The sequence below is a fragment of the Ipomoea nil genome, unplaced genomic scaffold (assembly GCF_001879475.1).
Source record: "Ipomoea nil cultivar Tokyo-kokei standard unplaced genomic scaffold, Asagao_1.1 scaffold2519, whole genome shotgun sequence".
Lineage (NCBI taxonomy): Eukaryota > Viridiplantae > Streptophyta > Magnoliopsida > Solanales > Convolvulaceae > Ipomoea > Ipomoea nil.
In genome coordinates, this window is record NW_017618947.1 from 3,552 (window position 1) to 19,119 (window position 15,568).

The 15,568-nt window shown below is 37.9% G+C and overlaps 1 pseudogene; it reads right to left on the reverse strand.

Moving 5' to 3' along the window:
- Nucleotides 1–11,457: 11,457 nt before the first annotated feature.
- On the reverse strand, nucleotides 11,458–14,168 carry LOC109153729 (annotated as a pseudogene).
- Nucleotides 14,169–15,568: the final 1,400 nt, after the last annotated feature.

Sequence of the window (15,568 nt, forward strand, 5' to 3'; positions counted from 1 at the left end):
AGAGTACAAAAATAAAAGGACGACTCCATCATAAAAATTCAATGACTGAGAAGTGATCATGGAAAAGAGTTTGAAAATTCCTTATACTCAGATTCTGCTCTGAAAATGGAATAGCTCATGAGTTCTCGCTCCCAAAACAGCACAACAGAATGGTGTAGTGGAAAGAAAGAATACGACTTTGCAGGAAATGACCAGAGTGATGTTGCACGCATCGCATCTACCACAGCGTTTCTGGGCTGAAGCAGTGCACACAACATGTCATACAGTGAATAGAGTCTATCTCAGACCAGGTATGACTAAGACACCATATGAGATATGGAAAGGGAAGAATCCGAATCTAAAGTACTTCCATGTGTTTGGCACAAGATGTTATGTTCTAATTGATAGGGAACAAAGGGGAAAGTTTGAACCCAAGAGTGATGAGGGCATCTTTCTTGGATACTCTCCAAACAGTTGAGCTTATAGAGTTTACAATAAACGAATTCAATCAGTCATGGAATTAGTGAACGTTGTTATCGATGATAACCCAGGAGAATCAGAAGAAACATCGGTGATTGATCCAGAGACAGACCTTCCTATCAGTGAGTCATTAGAAACAGCTGAAAAAACCAAACTGCCCGACACACATGACTCATCAAAAGAAGATAAAGAATGCCCAGAACATGAGAACTTTCTCTCGAATGGTGATGGTAAAAATAAGCCCACCAAACACAGAAAAATCATCCACTAGACAACATCATTGGTAATCCATCAGATGGAATGAACACCAGAAGTCGGATGAGAAGCAATCTGATAGAAATATCCGGACTTGCCTGCTACACGTCAAAAATAGAACCAAAGAATGTAAAGGAAGCCTTGCAGGATGATCTAAAGATTAAGGCTATGCAGGAGGAGCTACATCAGTTTGACCGCAATCATGTGTGGGATCTGGTACCAAGGCCTGGCCGTGTTAACATAATCGGAACAAAGTGGATCTTCAAAAATAAAACTGATGAAGCTGGAAATATTGCAAGAAACAAAGCTCGGTTGGTTGCTCAAGGATATACACAAATTGAGGGTATTGACTATGATGAAACGTTTGTTCCGGTTGCAAGATTAGAGTCAATCAGAATTCTATTGGCAGTTGCATGTATTCTGGGTTTCACACTGTTTCAGATGGATGTTAAGACAGCATTTCTGAACGGGTATCTGCATGAAGATATTTATGTAGCACAACCTAAAGGTTTTGGAGACCCAGTTCATCCGACGCATGTCTACAAGCTTAGAAAAGCTCTCTATGGGCTTAAACAAGCTCCAAGGGCATGGTACGAACGTCTGACACATAAGGAGAGTGTATGGTGGTCATATTCACGGGTCAAAATTACATATTTGACTTCCTTTTTAATCTCTCTTCTGTTTATGTTAAGATATTATCTTAACCTTGGTTACCAAATTTAATTCGCCTCTTTCAAAATTCAAATCATCCATTTAATCCCTAAAAAGGAGCTATACCGTTGCGTCAATCACATCCGCTGCATGCATTCTGACAATCGCATTAAATAGTGTTCATCTCCCTTGGGATTATATATTTGATCGGTCTATTTTCTTTGGAGGAAGAGTTCTAAATACTACTTATCTCTATGTTATTTGCTTACTGATTCTACACCTAGGGTTTCTCTCTGTTTTCCCAAATCACACAACAATGGCGGATACAGTGAGAAATATTATCATAAAGCTGGGAAGGAAAGTTCATTCACCAGAGACAGCCATGAAGCATGTCAAAACTCTTCTCCAACTCGCTATGAAAAAGAAGTTGAAGCTTGACCCTGATCTCCATGACGAAATCGTGGTCACAGTGTTCTCAGATTACCCGGAGTCCTATGCGGATTGGTCCGACGAAGACACAAGTGATCTCTTGATGTTGGCCTCTGAAGTGAGTGATGATGTTAGCCCTGCGACCATTCCTGAGCCTGAAGATGGTAACCGTGTTGGGGCTTTCTCCAATATTTCGCCAAAGGGCTTTGGAATCCGAAGAAATCTCGCGTCGACGGATAGCAGCTCAACCTCTCTATCTTCAAGCTGCACAGAAAGAAGCCACACACCGTATCGAGATTCTTCGTAACAGGTCTGATACTTCTGAAACCCCTATTGAGATATCTCCTGATAAGACTGATGATTTAATTTCTGATGTTATTGAATCTGCTCTGCCTGTTGCACAATCCGATAATGAGAATGTTTTTTTGTCTACGAAATCCTCTGTGTCTGATGATCCTCCTTATGTATCTTCTGAAAATTTGGAGTCTGCAAAAGTTATCCCTAACAGTGATTCTGATGATAAGGTAGACAATTTGAGTCTAGTTGTGTACTCTACTGACATTGCACGATCTTCTATTCTTGTTTTACCCATCTCTGATGCTGCTAAGTCACTGTTGAAGTTTGCCGGTAGATGTTCCTCCTAAGGTGTCGACTGGAATTGAGGCTGCCAGACTCTCAAGCCCTCGTTCCTCTGATCAAATTGATGGAGTTCCTGTTTTATACTTCAACCTCTATGGCTGAGAGCCTTGACCACATCCGTCACTTTGCCGGTTTACAATCTGCTTCTGTACGAGAACCTTATAAAGTCATTCACCCTGATGATCCTCCTGTACAGCTTGACAGTGATGATGAGAAGATACTGGCTGAAGTTTATGGTCCTCAAGCTCAGTTGTCTGGACCTCTTACAGTGGAAGCAACAGAACATCCAGACTCGACTACCTTTAAAATTCGAGAAGTCTCCAAACTTCTTGGTTCTTCGTCTGCTCCTGTGTCATAAACAAGCCACTCGGTTTCCAAGCCCAACCAATCATTCTCCATCCAGAGAGACAAGAAAATCGAAGCGCAAAGGGATTCCTGAGAGAGTAGCAGTTGAAACCGGTGATGATAATCTTGATACAGTTCAACCTAAGAAAAGAAGGCGATCTGCTGAATCTGTCAAAGCTGAAAGTGGTCCACCTGTTCAACAGGTTTTCAAAACTCTGCGATCATCTGTCAAGAACAAGGCACCTGCTACGGTCTCCACACCTCTACCAAAAAGATGAAACCAACTACAAGTCGAGAGGAAAGAGTGTTACGCCTGATGTCCAAGCTGCTGGACAACCCTGACACATCGATTTACAAACCTCAGTTTATTTCTGCTACAGCTCAAGGAAAATGGTCTACGATGGTTCGACGGGAACTTATAGTTCAGCGATCGGTTGATGAGAATCAGTTGAATTCTGTCTGTGACATTCTGCCTTGCTCAGTGAAGTTGGCCTCCTGAAGACTGTCACTTATATTTGCCCTTACTCCAAGCTACTAACCTATGAGTTCTTATGTAATCTGAATGAGGAAATTGACAATCTTTCAGGGACCAGGTGCATGCAGATTTTCATCAGAGGAAAATGGTATGTTTTCGGTCCAGATGTGATTAATGAGTATTATGGTCTGAGGGCTGTTTGAGGAAGAGATTATGGATTGGAATTTAGTTACAAGGACCCTTACCGATGGTCAGACTCCTGTATGGCCTACAAGGGATGTTGATACTCTGTCTAGCTCGAAGCTCACCCTCCAAATATGTTATTCTGCACCGTATTGCCTTACACAATTGGCTACCTTCTACACACTTCCATACGGTTGGCAAGCAACTGGCTCTCTTCTATTCCGAATTGGCACCAAAAATTACTCACAGTGGTGAAGCCCGCCAGAGGGGTCTCTCGCCCGTCAAACCGGGAAAACTCCAGTTTGGTAAGCTTTGGGCAGTGGTGGTGGCAGCAAGGTAGGTTGGGTTGGTGTTGGCGTTGGTGCAACCTCCGTGGAGGAGGTGGCACGTTGTGAGCAGCCTCTTTCCCAGCTAAGAACTGTCGGAACATCTGCCAGAGTTCGTCCTGATTAGCCTTCAAAGCCTCAACCGCGATCTGGAGGTTCTGGACGGCATCGGCTAGTGTCTAGTCGCCCATGATGACTGGTCCTGATACCAAATGTTATGTGGACCGAGATATATGGGATCGCGTCACAGGCCGAGAACTTAAGAATGAAAATGAAGGGTTTCTGGAGTGCTTCTTCTCCCCAATCTTTCCTTAATAGAGAGCCCAAATTATGAATTTCCAAGGTCTCCCTCTCTGCAAATACATAGATATCTATATATACAGAATAATATAAAACTACCCACTCCCTAAGTGCATGTAACAACAACTGTGACACCCTGAAATCCAAATTCGGTTAAGGGATTAATTAAGTAATTAATCCTATTTCAATTTGTAATTTAATTCCTGAAATTTAATAGTCGGGGACTAGTAATTGACTAGTCAACCCCAAAGTCAAAGTTGTACCTTGAGCTTTGTAAGGAGTTCCTTGTTCCTTACACCTTTCCATGTTAGTAAGGGTATTCTTGACCTTTCACCTTGTGTTAGTATTGTAACCTAACCTAGTAAGAACACCTGATTTCTATCCTTACACTTTCCAAAATCCTAGCTCCATCCTCTCTCTAAAAAGGTGGATAGCTTTTCTTCCAAGCCAAGTTGAAGCTTTGTCAAGACTTCAAGAGTTGTCTCCAAGATTCTACCTTTCATATATTTGGGCATCTAGGAGGGTAAGATCCATGTTCATCTTGTGTTTTTAGTGTTCTTAAAGATAGGATCTTTATGATCTTTTGGTATGTTCTTGAAGTGGGTTTGGAAGGTGAGCTTTGATAGGAGCTTGGTGTGGTGTTAAGTGAAGGTTTTTGGTCTACAAGAGGTAACCCATGCTCTACAAAATCTATTTTGCTTACCTATGTGAATATTTCTAGGATTCTACATGTGTTTTGCTATAAAATGTGAGTGTTTATGCATTGTCTTGTGAAAATGCATATCTAGAGCTTGTGTTTAGGGTTCTTGTATGCCATTGCTTGGCTATTCCTTTGATTCAAGTCACTTTGTTGTATTTGGTGAGTTTTGGCATGTTTTGGACTTGAATTTGAGCTTGGAGTTGAAAATCCCCGAAGGAATTATTTTGGTACAGGTGTGTACCCACGGCGGAACGGCGGGTAGGCGTCCACCCACCGCCCTACCCGCGGTACATGGTGGGTAGTGTACCCGAGCGAAACCACGGTAGGGGCCTACCCGTGGTCCACCCACGGGGAACATGATGTGGCTTGGCGGGGATTTGTTCCCCGTGATTCTTTTGACTCGGTATTTGGTCTTTTGACCCCGATGTTCTTTTGTGGAACTATTTGAGCGTCTTCTTGATGTTTCGTATGTCTAGAACTATATGGTAGGATTTCATGTAGGTTTGTCGTGAATCGTGCTTAGTGTTCAACATATATTGTATTCCGTTGAACCGTGATGAGTCTTGTGTGTTCTTCGGAACTACGTTTGGTTTACCCGTTTGATAAGCATGCTAGTTCGGTGTTTAAATGCTAGCGTGTGTGTTGTTTGTACCTTCTTATTGGTTGATGATAACTTGTGTTAATCATCGTTGTTGTTGTTGGGCTGTGACTCATTCCTTGATTGAGTATGATTTCATATCTTCGTTGTGATCCGTTGATTGATTCCTGTCGTGGTGTGATGTGCGTGTGGATTTACCTGGATTGCACGATTAGAGTCACCAAGGTATTGCAGTGGTCCTCGTGGTGGCCATGACGTGATTATGGAGCTGTGGCCTTTGTGTAAGGTTCACGTGTTTATTTCTGGGATAACATGTGTTATCCAGGGCATGTGTTGCCATGTGTGATCGGTACCCTCGTGTACTATGAAATCGGTGGTTCTGTTGGATGACTGTTGGAGGGGGAACGACAGTTCCCAGGGGAATAAGGTTGGACTTGGTGTACAGGGGCCCTGCAGGTAAAGGTTGGAACTAGATATAAGGTTGGGGTAGCTATAGGTTTGGAACCGGGCATAAGGAAGGCATATCAACTCGTGATGGGTGATGTCACGAGGGCTTGTGTAGCCGTTGTTGTGTGTTCTCTTCTTGTGACGTGTATAGTCACAAAGGCATGTTTTGCCTTGGCAGGTGTTGCCGTTTGTTGTGTCTTTACCCTTTGAGTTATGCATGTCGGGTATTAATCTGTTGTGTGATGATAGATTATACCTTGAGACTTCTTGTGAGTCGTTGTTGTTCCTTGTAGTCTTTGATGTGTTCTCGTGTTCTTGTTGAGAGTGTTGAGTCTTGTGTTGACTATTACTCTTGGTTTGACTTATATATATAATTATATATATATATATATATATATATATATATATATATATATATATATATATATATATATATATTCCGTTTCGAAAATGACTTTACAAACTTATATCTTACCTATGTATGATATTTCACATGTATTGGTGGGTTACCAGCATTATTCGCTGACGGGCGTCGTCCCATGTTTTATATGCTTCTTTCAGGTGATGCTTAGACGAGTGCGCGGTCTAGTGCCAGCTAGTATAGCTCCCCTTTTTATGTTTTGTGGCCTGTGAGCCAATCTAGACGTAGTACTCTGTTGGATGGTTGTAGATTTTAAACAATGCAGATTTAGCCTGTGCCTTCACCCTTGGGTGAGCGTGGCATAGCACCCCGTTTCCTTGTTTTATTATATCTTCTCTTTCAGTCTTCCGATGTGTTTAGTGTGTTGGTTTAAGTTATCTACATGTTTTAAGGCTTTAAATAGCATGGTTTTAGGGGTGTTACAACAACAACAACAACAACAAACAACAATAATAATAATAATAATAATAATAATAATAATAATAATAATAAAATAATAATAATAATTGTAACAACACTATGGTTGTAACATACTTCTTATCTGGTAAATTTTGTGTCAAAATGTGTTACCAATTTTTCCCAGAAAATTCTGCAATCCATGTCAAAAACTCTAAAAGTTTATGCCAGTTTCAGTTTATCTTGTGTATCTTGTGTTGTTTTGATGCATGTATGAAACTATGGAATAACATGAGAGATTACTTGAAGAGTGTCGTTTTTTACTCCCAATAATAGGAATGAATGGGCCCCTAAGTGCTATTTTGATGTGATTGCATACATCTGTTTTATCCCCAATCTCTAGCTGCCAAAGCAGAGGTTTTGGAGCTCCTCTCTGTAGAGAAACAACTGTGAGTTCACATACTGGTAATTTCAATTTTCAGACTGTGATGTGTTTCTCCCGAATCTTTAGTTTCCTAATGTGTAGGCCGATACTTAATCTCATAGAATATTCTATAACAACAACATTTAGCATATAATCTCTTGATTAGGCTCATATAAGAGAATTTTTTTTTCTCTGTTGGCAATTAATTATTTGCTATAGGCCATAGCTATTGAGATTTATCACACAACTTATAAGTGAGACAATAGCATGAATTCTCAATATGATTTTCATTGTTAGGTTGCACCTGCCGTTGCTAAACTTTAGTTTGATCCACATCCAAGTCCTTTGGCTCTTGGTTATAACAATTATTATGGCTCTTGGTTATAACAAGTATTATGGCTCTGATATACTTCACGGCATTAGGGGGGAGAAATGAGGCCGATAATTTAATGAAATGCCGAAAAGTTTTATGAAATGAAAAGACCTTCATTAGTTAAGAAAAGAAATCTGGGTACTAGTTAGACTAAACTGAATGTTTAGAAAATAATTTATTTGCGACACTAGCAAATAATTTGTCAACTATATAAAGAGTGACTAGGTCTCATGTACCTTCCCCATCTTGGACCAAATATATCTACCGATAGTCCTTGACACTAGTAGTGCATGAGATCTATCGGTGTAAAAGGCAAGAATCATAATACTAGATTTAGTAAATAAACATTGTTACTCTTGAAATATCTTGAATTTATGTCTTGCAGACATTCGTCCAGATGACGAAAAACCCTAGTAAAATTATAGATGCACCAAACAAACACAATGCTAGGGATGCGGAATAACCAAGTCTAAATACCTTTGGAAATGACCAACAATTTGCTTGATTTAGAAATTGCCATGAATTCTATGGAGAAAATTATGATAAATATTACAGTTGTGGACAACACAATTGTCTTTACAAATTGCTAGTTATACAATAATCTGGATCCAGAGTTAGGCACCGGAAGTGTCATGACTATTTAACATATAAAGGAGCAATTAAGCATAGCTCGACTCGCTAAAATGGATATATTATAAAGCGAGTTTGTAGCTTATGGGTTCAAGCCAGAGACCCTTTGATTCTAATCAAATATACTCTCCTACAGTAAATGGCATTAAGTTTCGCTACATAATATTATTGGTAGAATAATAAATTTAGATATGCAATTCATATTTATTTTGAGAAACCCTTGATGGACTTATAATTTCCGAAATGAGAAAATGGAAATCGTAGCATGTATGGTATTAAATTACAATGTCTTTATATGACCAGGAAACCATTAATAATGACGGAGTATTTTTCCTCTTGAAGAAGGAATATGTGTTTATTATGTGCCATAATATACTCTTTCCTCATGAAGAAGGAATAATATGTACCATTATGTGCTCAATAAAGAATTGATAATGAACTTGTTTATATTATCTTAGTCAATATTGATAATATGTACTATACATTTTTTCCACACTTATTTTGAAACAATGTTGTCTTTATATTAAAAAGTGTAGACTTTGAAGATTGTTATCTGATCTTCCAGGAGAGTGTCATTCATTTGAATCTTAGACTTGAATCAATTCAAAAGATTATACTTAATCAATTTTTAAGATTATACTTAAATCAATAAGATTAGGTCTTGAAGGCCAAGGGCTGTACTTTTTTCCTCTAATTAAGTTTTTGATATTATATTCTTAATTAAAGTTTTTTTAATAAGGCGGCTAGTATAACACATGAATACACATATCATGTACTTTTTGCTCAACTAGTTTTTCTTACTGGTTTTTCTAGTGGGTTTTTAACGAGGCATGATTTTGGCATAATCATGTACTCTTTTTCTCAACTAGTTTTTGTACTGGGTTTTTTTTCTAGTGAGGTTTTAACGAGGCATGATTTTGGTATAGTATTGTCAAAGAAGATTATATGCCTAAAAATTTTATGTTTAGTTTATGGCTGTACTTTTTTTCTTAGTTAAGTTTTTTGCACTGGATTTTTTAGCTTGGTTTTTATTAGGCAATCCGTGCACTTCGAAAGAGCTTTAAATTGATCTAGCTAAAAAAAACATTAATTTATTTCGTTAGAAATGAACAGTTATGAAGGATATTTAAGTATTTATACACATTCTACCTCCTAAACTAACGGTGAAGATCTACTTAATTTTATGATTATAAATCCTTATCTAGAATCTTCTCTAAAATTTTATATAGCCCATAAATTTTAAATAGTTCTAGAAATTTTATGATTCTACATATGACTAATGTTATTACAGATCTTTAAAAATTCTAGAAACTATGAGAAATTATATATTAATATAGAAAAGTTACATTCGGAAATGCATAGCAAAGTTGCTCGAGTCCGCTCCGTATTTTGTCAAACTCCCACTGCCAAGCTAAAGTTGGTGCAAAATCAATACTGCCTTTTCTCTCTAATACTAGATTACCTATCCAAGATGATGAGGAGCATCATAAATGGATTCCGACAGTGCAGAAACTTTTTTTTTTTAAAGGACAATGCAGAATCTTTAATTCACTACTAAAACCAACCTAGACAATACCCCAAATCCTTCTGATTACTACTACCTCCTCTCTTCATGTAAAGACCTCAATAATCTCTTTCAACTCTAATGCGTTCATGCTTTAAAATCAACTGTATGGTGAAAGAAATGCAAGGGTTGTGGAATTAGTTGCCGTTGTGCGATTTCTACGATCCTCCAGGTCTTCCTTCGTCATAACCTGATTATGGTGCTGACATTACTCAACTTCATTTTTCTGCATCTCTATTTAATGCAAGTCTATTTTTGCTCACACTAGTGTTCGGTTGACGGAGAATTGTTGTGTAAATCTTGGGCGGTGCCGATTAATACTTGCACCTTACGTCAAAATGCTTATAAGGTAGTGGTCTTATCCACAACGCAGTTTCCAGCTTATGAACTAGCTAGACCTAACTTTATTAATTTTTATTAGTATAGTAGATAGATAGTAGAAGTAGATAAATAGTAGATATAAACCCTTTTTTTTTGTAATTTCTTTTTCAATTGTAATTTTTTATTCCCTTATTTATTAAGGGAAAAATTATAATTTATGTCCCTCACAAATATGTCAATTATTAATGTCACTCTTGAATTATTAGTGATGTAAATATTGTCCCTCAATTTTCAAAACGTGACATATATTGCCCTTCCCCTAATAGGAAGAAGGAGAAACATTGTTGTCGGCAGAATGAAGAAAGAAAAATGGAAGAAAAAATTGTGGTCTTCAAATAGAGAAAATGCGGAGAAACCACATTTACACTACGAATAATTCAGTGGAGTGCTAAAAACTTACAGCAATGAGCAGAGTCAAGAAACAGCTGAACTTAAAAGAGAGAAACATATAATTGTTGATTCATAGCCATTCCAATACAGCATAGCTACATATTTGAAGCTTTTGCAAAGCTTGAAAACAAGGATGATTCATCTTCAAGAAGATGATGCGGATTTCCTTGTTCCACCTGGTAAAAATGGAAAAGATGTTAACAGATCACAATAAGAAATCCTCATTTGCATCTTTTATAATCTCAAGTACGTTTTAGTTTATGTCAAGATAGTAAACTTTGTAAGATTTTCCCTAATAATATATATTATATATTATATATTAGGGTCTTAATTAAGTGATGCAAGTGGACTAGACTTATTAAGTGGTCTGGTTGGACTGAATAATTAGAAGTTGTTAGTCGACTCTGTGCCTAATATAATCCTAAATTGATGGGATACATGATGTTGGATGTTAGCACATTCAGTTACGGTACTTCTGTGCCTAATATAATTCTGAATTGATGGGATACAGGATGTTGGATGTTAGCACATTCAGTTACGGTACTCAGACTGCTCAATAGACACAATACACCATCTAGGGTTCTAAGTCAGGTCTGAGCAAACATGGCTAACGGTTAAGAGACAACACAACAGGAACATCAACTATACACGGCTACGCTTCCGCTATATACGAGGTCAAGTTTCTCGTATACTATGGTTTTATATACTAATCTAACATCACATGCATGCTTTATTTATTTTCTTTGCTCCTGTTTTTTCACAACAATAAAAAATAAAAAATAAAAACCATAGCTCATATTGATAAATCTGCATATACATACTATAAACCAGTTTAACATCTATAATGGCACAAATTTCTTTCAACAGGGATTCGATACACTCATTGTCTAGATTGAATATCAACTTTTTTTAATTTATAAACTATTACACACCAGTCTAAACTAAATTTTCTACAAATTAAGAGATCATTTAACGCGGTTCAAGAACACTAATTGTAACCTCATTTTTTGGAATAATGATCACTTGATTTTGTGTAAGACATAGAAACAATGGCATTGGAATGGTTGGTAGTCACAAAAGCTGGTTCTTTAAGTGGTGGATTGCTAATGTAGGGTTGGTCAACATGAGAACTGCATCAAACATTGTTGGCCTATCTGTTGGAATTGCTTGGACACATAAAAGGCCCACCTCGATGCACCTTATGACTTTGAAAGAGTCGTATGATGATCTCATTATTGCCGGATCAACAAATTCATATGATTGTCCCTCTTTCCAATTTTTCCATGCCTAATACAAAGAAAAATTAAAGGAACTATAATATTGAAATATAATATCATTTTCTTCTATATATATACTTTATATACCAAATCATGAAGTTACATGGCATCCATACCCATCCGATGAGGGAGACTGAAAGTTGAGGGTGAATAAAATTTGAATTCTTCTTGCCATTAATAATTTCTAACAATAGAACTCCAAAGCTGTATACGTCAGATTTTTCTGAAAACTGTCCGTGCAATACATATTCTGGTGAAATATAGCCACTGATCAAATAATAAAGTTAGTTATGCAGGCATTAATAAGTACACATTGCACGCGCAAATATGATTGTGAACTTATGAGTTGAATCAAATCTTATTAATAATGGAATCTAGCTAACTGCACTTACTATGTTCCAACCACACGATTCGTTTCTGCTTGAGTTTGATCAAGTCCAAATATCCTTGCTAACCCAAAATCTGATATTTTCGGTTTCATTGTTTCGTCGAGTAAAATGTTGCTTGCTTTTAAATCTCTGTGAATGACTTTTAGTCTCGAGTACTTATGAAGATAAAGAATTCCTTGAGCAACTCCTTCAATTATTTGTAAGCGTGTGTTCCAATCTAAATTATCTTTCTCACCTATATTTGGAAGAAGCAAAGTGAAGTGATGAAGTTGTTAATATATAGAAGAACAAATCAGGGAAACTAATGCTCTAAATATATAAACCTAGCTCATAAATTATGATTCAGAATAGATAGCAAATTAAACATACCAAATAAGAACTTTCCAAACTTCGATTTGGCATGTACTCATAAATTAGTATTTTTTCATCATCTTCAACGCAACAACCCAAAAGCCTAACAAGATTCTTATGCTGTAGTTTTGCAATTAGCTTTAGCTCATTCATGAACTCCTCTAGGCCCTGTGATGATTGCTTACATAGCCTTTTGATGGCTACCATCCCAAATTCAGATAAAAAACCCTGAAATGAAATGACACGAATGTGAAGTTTGAAAATAATGATCCGGGATCGAGTCTTACTAGCCGCAATGTGGGAACAACCTCTTAAAGTGAGGAGGACTCGAGTTACTATGATTTACATCCTCCTAGATGTTCTGTTTTGAAATTAAGAGTTCAATCTTTTGAGAACAACAATCATAAAGTGATTTGAATTGGAGATTCAATCTTTTAAGAACAACAATTATAAAGTAATAATTACCTTAAACACAGGACCAAATCCACCACCCCAAGTTTGTTTGCTTCATTGAAGTGGTCGGTAGCATCTAATATTCTCTCCAAACTGAGTTGTAGCAATTCTACATCTCCATTTCCAAGGGGGATGCATTTGACTTTTGGCTGGCTATTGATGTAGACTTCTCACCTACATATATACATACACATGCAATCAGTGTTCACACAGCAGTTAGCAACTATTAATGAAGGTGGTGGGAATGCCCTGCCATGTTTTTTTTTTTATGCCTTGCCATATTATTGTTCCTAAAAAGTTGAATTAAATTGAATCCACGATCTCAATAGCCCAATAGAGCATTGGGAAGATATAAATCATGATTATGGCAACTCAATTTCATATAGAGACATCATGATTATGGCAATTCAATTGCATATAGAGACTAGATCTTTGCTAATCATGGTTCATGATCATGGTAACTCAAGCTGAATACACAGGCTAGATCTCTGTTAATCATGGTCGCTGGTGAAATTCGATCCTAAGTAATTGTTTTCAAATTTCACCTCTGTGACTAACTGAGCTGCCCATGTGGTCTGGTCAGCCATACTATTCAAAATGGAATTTATGTATGTACCTTTTTTCTATAGTATCTCCGTTTGAGGATACAACCCAAAACACTAATAACAACAAGAAAGACTGCTGCAAAGACCAAAGAAACTATTACTGCAACATGTAAAGGACGTTTGCTTTGTGTGCAGAATTTTCAATTCCATCTGCACCAAACATAATCAACGAACTAAAGTAAGAAAAAGCCGAACACATTCCATGTCAAAAAGCTAGCACAAAGAGAAGACAAAGTTAAACATGTCTTACTTTGCTCAGAGGCATGAACTCGAACATGGAGATCACTAATGGCAGCTGAATTGTTATGAGCCAAATCAACCAAGTCCCAAACCAGTTTATACAATTGACATTGTCATCGCTGATATTGGTGTAAGCGAAAAGCCGTGCAGGAACAGTTCCTGTAACACTGAGCTTCACATTCAGTAAATGTCATATTATTATTCGCAATGAAATTGGATGGGGCCATTTCATCCCTTCAAGCCTCATGAACTGTCATCTTCATTGCATTCCAATCCTATTCTCCTCACACACCCTCCACTGTAATTCCCATTTTCCCAATCTTTCTGCGATTTCGGTTTAAATCCTTCCAAGCAAGTGCAGACCGAATGGGAAGAACCGGTTTTCTTACAGCTTCCAAACGAACCACAGCTCCCATACATTTCACACTGAGTTGGGTCTGGAAACTGCAACCTATTCTCCCATTCATCACTGTTCTCTGGCTTTAACAGAACTTGAATATACCCGTCGGGACTCAAGACGAACCGGATTGGGCCGAGGCGTCCCGATACGTATAGCTGAAATAAACTTCATCTTCTCGTGCTGCCAATGATGAATATACTGAATATCCCTGCTTGGGAATGTACCGGTATGTAGAATAACCATACTCATACAAATTGCTCCTATAATAAGGAATATTATTGTTTTGTTCCCAAATGAAGATTTGTGGAGCCCCATTGGATCCATCCCCATCGAGAATTTCCCTGGCCGGGATCATCGCTGCTAGTCCAAGACTTGTAAAAGTGAGAAAATCATATACAGCAAGTACGGGCTATTTACAGTCCAGTGATGAAGTTACAACAGAAGAGGAAACGGTGCACACCAAGCTAAAAGAAAAGGAGAGCTACTGCAACAAGAAAAGTAATGGTGTGTTTGGTTGATGGGTTTTGTCCATGGGAATGGGTATGAAAGTAATTGTTATTGTTTGGTTGATAGGTTTTTAAAACACTACTATAGGTTTCGAATACCCCATCAATTGAAAAATCCATACTACTACGGAAAATTATGGAATTTCCGACCACCTGAAAGTGATCTTAAAGCAAGTCGAAAGCAAAGAGTGGTCGGAAATAGCAATAAAGGTTTTTTCGGATACCAAAAGTAGTCGGAACAAGACTCTCGACTTGATTTAAGATCACTTTCAGGTAGTCGGAAACTCCATAATTTCCAGCCGTACCAAATAAAATAAGGATTTCAATTTATTCCCTTGTTCATTCTCAAGCACTACTATTAGTAACCATTCTCATTCCACCCTACTACCAAACATGTTAAATACTTTCATCAAAACCCATTACCATTATCAAGTATTTGATACCCATTTCGATTCCGATTCCCATGTGGGAACCAAACACACCCTAATAATACAGCAAATATAAAAGAAAAATACAATTAATACACACCTGAGAATGTTTCGTTTTCCGGTTCTCATGTTTACCTTTAGTCTCATCTCCGGCATCAATGTATCACCGCCGCCGTTGCCGTCATCAAAGCTCTCCCAAACAGTGTAATTTCCGTGCTTCAGAACAAGGTTTCCGGTGTCTTGCAGTTGCGCCTCCGCATAATAAATTCCGCCCGGACCGGAGACATTTGTCGACCATTTTGTTGTTTCTTGCGCCGCCGCCGTGGAGAAGCCGCAGATTCCCATCATCACCGATTGTGAAATGCGCTTCTTCGGAATCTTGGTGCAGCGGAGATTCTCTGTTGGCTACCCAAATCACGCTACTGTCTTTGAGTTTGTACCATATCCCCAGAAAGGAAGAAGATGAGTTTCCGGGACGGAAGAAGCCTAACGCGAAGTTCCCGTTGGAGGAAACTAACGTAGTGTTTGGAGTA